We start from the raw sequence: 7947 nt of genomic DNA, 5'->3' as shown, positions 1-7947 counted from the left end.
TGAGCCTTTATCCCACCTAATGAGGACAGTTGAGAGGAAGCAGACGCCCAGCGTGCACACACCCATTTGTGCTCGTACATCCATTCCAGGACTCAGAGTCAACGAGTGTGTACTCTACCAGACAGCCAGCTGGTTTTAGTTTGCTATGAGTCTTCTATCACCTTAGGTCATGAGGTTGAGCAACTGACAGATCTCCGAACTAGTTGTCGTTGATTAGAGAAACAGAGTTCTTGGTCTATAACATTATATTTAACTTAAATATTCTTCTTTATGTTCTACTGGATGCTAAATGTTGCCAGTCTGATCATACTCCTTCTGTCTTAGTTCACCTTTTAGAAATATGTTAAATGCGTGTGTGTGTGTGTGTGTGTCCATTTACATGAACATAGAGACGGCAGTATTACTTCTAAATTACCTTTCCTAGAAAATTAAATTGAATTCTTATCCTTCTGGAGGAAAATAACATTTTTCAATCATTCCTAAGTTACTAGTTGATTCTAGTCCATTCCATTTTGGACTCAGACACTTTGAGCTACCATGATCAGACATAAATGTTTTGTCAAGAAAATGGAAAATTGTTTTTTAGAGGCTGTCACCTCTAAAAATCAGTGCCCAATACTGAGAAAATTGGTTTGATAAAATACAACTTAATGTGCACACTTCACTTGCAATCAAAATCAAAACTGTTTTTTATTTTGAAAAATAATGGTTTTCATCTTTCCCATGAACTAAATATCCAAGGACTTCTGGATGCCAGAATGATTGTAAGATATGGCAATGTAAGAAGACCAAAACAAATATATATATATATATACACACACACATATATATGTATAATTTCTTGCTTCTACCTTCTCCATTATTGGAATGAGTTTCTAATAATGTTGAATACAATGAAATAAAGAACATGAAGTATAGTTGAATATGTCATAGAGAAATACCTCTGGTGATCTTTGGCATGTTATAGAATATGGTGGTGCTAGAACACTCAATATGAACAGATGTCATGACGACTTTGGGAGACTGTAAACATGTAGCCTTGATAGAGACCTCTGACAAAATTTTAAGGTACATTTTTAAACAAATGCTTCTGAGACAATGTGAAATAAGGGGTAGGAGTCACATTTTGTCAATTTGGGTTCAGTTAGAGCCACTAATATCTGTGTAATCTCAATTCCTTTAACTTGAGTGCTACAATAAAAAATTCCATTTTACTCCATTAATTAATTAATTAACTAATTAATTATCTTTATTTTTTAAAAAAGACTTTATTTATTTATTTGACAGAGAGGGAGCACAAGCAGGGAGAGCAGCAGGCAGAAGGAGAGGGAAAAATAGGTTCCCCCCTGAGCAGGGAGCCCAGGACCCTGGGATCATGATCCGAGCCAAGGGCAGATGTTTAAACCACCCAGGCGCCCCTCCATTAATTAATTCAATCTTGGTCTTTTTGGCTCATTGAATATCAAGTAGGAAACATGAGGTCTTACTTCCTGTTCACTGGGATCTCCTCTTCCCTCACTGGTTACTTCTTTTCAGTTTCCTTTTCTAGATCTTCTCTTCATTTTTTCCTCACCTCCAAACCCTGGATTTCTCAGATGTTAAGCATCTGAGCTCCTTAGTTTTCTATCTACACTCAAACCGCAGGTCATCTCCCTTACTCCTACAGCTTTAAATACCAGCCAGACACTAAAGCCCACAAATTTCTACCCCTAGGCCCAGACCTCCCCCTCTGAATTTAGAATCATACACGCAACTTCCTTCTCAATTATCTCTCTTTGGCATTTATATTTTTCTATCATTTAACCCTACTGAGCCATCATTATGTTTTAGTCACTATCCTAAAGGTTTAGATAAGAATGTCTTAACTAATTTAATCCTCATAATAACTTCATGAAGTTAATAATATTATTATTCTCAAATTATAGGTAAGAAATCTGGGATATAGTTTCTTGCTCAGGTTTACACAGAAATATGTAACTCAGACTTAACTTGCCCCAAATATAACTCCTGATTTCTTCTCCACTACTTACCCTTTGCCAGTTTCCCATGCTAATACACAGCACATCCATCCAGTCTGCCAATTGCTCCAAAGTACTTGGTTCAACCTGGAGTTCCTTTATTGTTTTGCCCACCTCCTCCAAATCATCAGCAAATTTTGTCCATTTTCTGATCACATTTCAAGACCACCATCATCGTTCCTCATCTGGACTATTGTAATAGTCTTCTAACTAGTCACTTTGCAGCCAGAGTAATCCTATTGCAACAAAAGAAAAATCAGTAACTTTTATGCTCAGTGTCATCTTAGGGCTTCCCATCTCAGAATAAAATGTCACATCCTCAGTATGGCCTAAAAGATCCTCACGATTTTATCCCAGGCCACATCTCTGTCTCTGACCCTGCTACAGCTCACTTACCTCACCCTCACCCTTTTCTACATCATTTCTTTGGATCTCTTTCCTAATGTCATCCTTATTGAAGTTGCTTTTCCTCATGTACTAACTGTAGTAATGACTACCTCATCCCATCCCTCTATGTCCTCTTTTGTTTTTAGAGCCCTAATAATTTTCAAATAATGTGTTCCTTAGTATAGCTCCCTTTCCCTATTATAAGACGAGCTCTAGGACTATGGCTTTTTACTTTTCTATTATTGAATCCTGAATGCCCAAGCTGTGTTTAGCACTAATTAAGTATCAATAAATATTAGGTGGTTAAATTAATAAATAGGTAGAAGAGTTCTGAGAATTGTGCCAAACCTACTAGTTATTTATTATTATTATTATCATTTTTTTTTGAGAGAGAGAGTGAGAGAGCATGAGAGGGAGTGGGGGGAGGGGCAGAGGGAGAGGGAGAGAGAGAATCTCAAGCAGGTTCCACGCCCAGTGTGGAGCCCAATGTGGGGCTTGATCTCAGGACCCTGAGATTATGACCTGAGCCAAAATCAAGAGTCAGACACTTAACCCACTGAGCCACCCAGGTGCCCCCAAACCTATGTTATTATTTCTATGGAGATGTACCCAAGTACAGTAAGGATGATAAATTCTCTAGAGGAATCCACAAACCTGGATAGGCAAAAGAACTGGCATATTAAGAATGTATTAACAAAGTAATTACTATTATTTTAAAGGATCATGATTTTAAATAGTAATCAAAGCAATTTGAGCTGTTATTAAAATTTATCTAATCTGTTTCAGTTTGCACATGTCTGTGCTCACAAGCACAGTCTGGCTCTGTTGTTTCACACTCATTTACCTTTTGACACCATTAAGAATGTTTGTTCTTATATATTATGCTCTAAATTAAAATGATAATATCCTTTGCTTAGTACATTTACTTTGGTTGTGCGATGTAAAAGAGATTCAATTTTCCTATTCCTTATCATTACTAGAATGTGTTGCTTTGTTTCATGGGGCCCACGGCTGCCTGCCAGAAAGGCTGTAAATCCCCATCTCCCTTGTAAGTAGCCAGGGCCCTATGACTATGTTCCGGTAGATGAAAGTGTTGTGTGTGTCCATCATATGTGACTTCAGAAGGAATGTATAGACCATTTGTGGAGCAGACTTCTAAATAAAAACTAAAATTTGTTTTTTATTTTTCCATAATAATACATTTGTAGCCGGGAGGTAGATGCCCAGGCAGATAGTGCTTTACTCAGCTCTAATCACTTTCAAATGTACCCATGTTATGATATTCTTGCCAATAAAAGATGAGTTAAATGATTAATATGTGTCATTTCTAGTTCTTGGACTTGAAAAATTGATCACATGTTCTACTTTTCCCTTTCATGTGAGCTTCATGGTGGACATTTCTATGTTCCAGGGTCAACTGTATAAACTAAGACTAGGAATGATGAGGAAAAAAAGGTAGAAGGAATCTGTGTCCTTTGGTGACCACGGAAGTGAAGAGCAGCCAGCTAAACTAACCTGGAATGATGAATGTGGGGAAAACAAAAATCTTTATTTTTCATTTATGTGGGATATATTAATGGCATAGATTTTTATCCTAAGTAATGCATGTTTACTTATCATTCAAACTTCCTTCCATTTGGAATGTGAATTTGAAATGTTGGAGCTTGAAAAGTCATCTTGGACAATGAGATAAAAGCTACATGTTGATGACTTAATATCCAGATTCCTTTTAATCTTGGAACACGTAAGAGCCCTGAGAGGCTTATGCTCAGATTTTGTGTATGTGAAAGAGTGAAATGGTGGCTTTATTTGATCAACTTCCATTTTGGATTTCTATCACTTGAGCTAATATAGTTCTAATGAATTAACTGGGTTATATTCCCTACTAACTGAATTATTTGCATTCTGTCAATTAGTATAGAGCTAGTTTGGAAGCAATTCTGCTCTGGCCAAGAGAGTTGCTTCCAGTCTGGGTATCAGCACATTATTTATTATCTAAGAGGACATGGTTCTTCTCCAGGCAGTCCTTCTTCATGAGCTATTATGTCACATGTACAAATGAGTGGGTATTGTTACAAACCTGAGATACAGGAGTTTTCATTACAAAGTTTCCATTTATCTTGTTTGAAGAGTTGCCTATTTCTTTCCTGTGATATCCCTAGAAGATAAATTTGCTGTAATAAGATAAAGGAAACTCTTCATTGAAAACCACAGCAAACACTCAGGTCAGTTTAAAAGTGTATTTTCCACACCCCACATTATTACAGCAAGTCCAATTAAATTTTAGTGCCCAAGGACCATTCTGGCTATTATTTTCTAATAGAATATGGTATCATATTATCTTTGAAACAGTTTCTGTTTAAATTACTACCCTCCCCTCCCCACTCTGCCTTTTATTGCCTTTATGGGGACTCCCTCTGAAAATACTGAACCTGAATTGTCTCCAAACTCATGATCTATAGTTTCAGGCCAAAACTTGGAATTTTTATATATTTGGGGAATAGCCTTACAATCCATCCCATTTCAGAACAAATTCCTATAATTATTACAAAGAAAGGAAGAAAAAACTATAAATTGATAACCCGTTATCTATCCGGAACAGCCCTTCTTTTGTTTTATTAAGCTATCAAAAGAAAGTTTTGGTCTATTGCAAAAATTCCTAGGCAATTAATAATTGAGTGTATTTTGAAAATAATAGTAATAGATAATACTGATGGGCTAAAATAATTTAAGCCTAATGTGGATAATTAGGACTAATATTTTGTGGCACTTTATTGTCTGAAACATTTTAACAGCAATTATTCCATTTGGTTTTCATAGTTCTATGCAGCAGGATGAACAGGTATTGCCATATTAGACATTTTTTTTTAGATATGTAACCTAAGGCTTCTATAACTTTAGCAACTATCTAGATAGCATGTAGTAAAGGTAAGTCTACAGAGTCCAGAATCTGTTATCTTCCTACTTGCCATATAGTGTCTAAATTAAAACAAAACAAAACAAAACAAAAAAAACCAAAAAAACAAAACCTTAAATATCTCTTTGGAAGATTACATTGCTGTCCTTACACACATAGAAGAATTGTGTCAATTTATGCAAAAATGGAATAGATGAGAGACAAGGCTTAATAAAACATCTCTCTGCTTCGCTGGAATACTGGCCAGGAGTAAGAATTTTTAGTTGAATGCTTTTAGTTGAAGAGATGAAAGGTTTTAGTTAAATATTTTAATGAAGCCCATTTTAGTTTTTGATTTTTTCTAATACGGCTTCTTCTAATCAAAATTTGGTTTTACCTTCAAAGAAAACATCCGGTGCCAGAAGATAAATCTATACTGGGGAAGAGTGCTTGTAATTGTCATCGCTACTGACATTACTGCCATGAAGAATGTTTCTCCAATTATATTTGAAGTGAGAGAGGCCATGTCTTTTTATATGTTCTTCATAAAACTGAAAATTTAGTACAGACGAATCTTTTTGTTTAACACTAATAAAAGGACGGATAATTTTCTGGCCTGTGTCCTAACAATGTATTTGGAAAGTGATGTGCTTTTGAAAAGTCTGAGGCAGTAATCCTGGGTACCTCAGGATCTATGTGTGGCTGGCTTCCTAAATATTTTGAGCAGAGTGCCTACTCGATATTATTTATATTATGTTGTTTAACAAAATTTAAGTTTTTAGCAAAACTGCCTCATGGACTGGTAGTTTGGGCACCTTATGTAAAGAGCTGTTTTTTTTTTTTTTTTCCTTAAATGACTATTCCCATGCCTAGTGAATAGTGATTTCTTAAAGGAATTCATCTGATACAAATGCCTTAAATATTATCAGTAATTCAGGGGAACACAAGGAAGTTTAAAAAGCGGGTAATTCAAGCAGCTTCGAAAGCACTGTAAATGTATGAAAAATATGTATTCTCCCCTTTCCCTGAGTAAACTGCACAGAAACCAACATAAGTGGTGCATAAAGCTTTCATGACTTAAGCCCTAGGCTACATATTTAAGTGGTCCCCACTGTATTCACATTTAAACAGTGGCACCGTATATTAAGAATCACAATAATAGCAAAACAACTATAACATGATTAGCATGATTTTATTTTTATTTTTATGGCTTCTTGACTCATTTGACAACTACGTCCTGGCTTTTAGGAAATGACTAAAATGCCCGTTATATATACTTTATGTCGGAGAAGATAGACAGCTTTAGTTTTACTCATGGGATCGTCCACAGGAAAGCTTCTCAGACAAAAATTGGAGGGGGGGGTCTCAAGTTACAATGAACATTCCATATACAGTCTTCCTTGTTATCAATTAACTCGACTTACTTCTTCATCAATTTTTTCCCCCTTCAGTCTTGATGGTTTTATGACCTAGACCCTGGCAGTACCCTTAGGCAGTCCATGTGATAATTGACACATTTTCTAACACAGTATAGTGATGCCCAAGTCACTGCTTTCAGGCTGTGACTTGAGCTTATTGGAGTCTGCAGCAGGGGTTCCTTTTATCCTCATACATCAGAATCCACTGACAGCTCTCCCATGCAGGGACCACGCAGATCTCTCCCCCAGGAAAATATGTGCAAACACCTCCAGAACATTGTAATGGTTGCTAGGCATCACAATGGTGACATCTTTATGATAAACACAGTATGCAGAAGAAGGTCTAATAAAAGAATAACAAATTATTACATGCAAAGGGCAATTTTACAAGATTAACGGGGATAATAAATTACTGCTAGCGTCAGAAGACCATGGTACCTTTTAAGATATTTCACAGTGGAGACAAAATGAACCGGCCTCTAAAAACCCGGCGAATGTAGGAGAGAATAGCAAACTGCTTTTCCGCATTTCTGAAAGATAGGCGTGATACTTGCCTTATAATATGGTGAGTTCAGCAAGTAATTACGGCAAAATGCGGTTATGCGTGCAGTTCCTGCAAAGATATTTATTATTCTTTTTCATAAAGCTATTGTATGTCCAGTAACATTGCAATCTGTATGCTATTAACTTAATCAAAAGCCTGTAGGATTTTATTTCTAAAACAATTTCAGTACGTGAACTATTACATAGTAAATTCCAGGACTCAAATCTATTTTCTAATAATTTGTTAATATATGTTTTTCACAGGATAGTAGGAGTTTTGGTGTTTCTTTAGAAGGTAAAGAATTGCTTCCCTTGATAATTTTGATCAGGTGTTCAAGAAATTAAAAGGAAAATGTTTCTAGATTTTCATATTTAATTTACATTTCCCTTTTACTTTGAAAAATAACATTTCTTCATTACTTTTTCTTATCTGTACTTATAGTACAAAGTGAGAAAAAGATTCTGTTACTTGAACATTGGAGGCATGACATTTGTAATATATAGAATTATTATTTTATTTTGTTAAAAGAACAGAAGCTATTCAGACACTTCCAGTGGTAAATCTAATCTTTTCCAAGAAATAGGATAGAGGGGATGAAGGAAGGGACAGAGGGAGTAGAGAGAAAGAAGACCCGAAAGAAGGAAGGAAGGAAGGAAGGAAGGAAGGAAGGAAGGAAGGAAGGAA

The sequence above is a fragment of the Mirounga leonina genome, unplaced genomic scaffold, assembly GCF_011800145.1.
Source record: "Mirounga leonina isolate KUSES-001 unplaced genomic scaffold, KU_Mleo_1.0 Mir_165, whole genome shotgun sequence".
NCBI classification, from domain to species: Eukaryota; Metazoa; Chordata; class Mammalia; order Carnivora; family Phocidae; genus Mirounga; species Mirounga leonina.
This window is presented reverse-complemented; position numbering follows the sequence as displayed.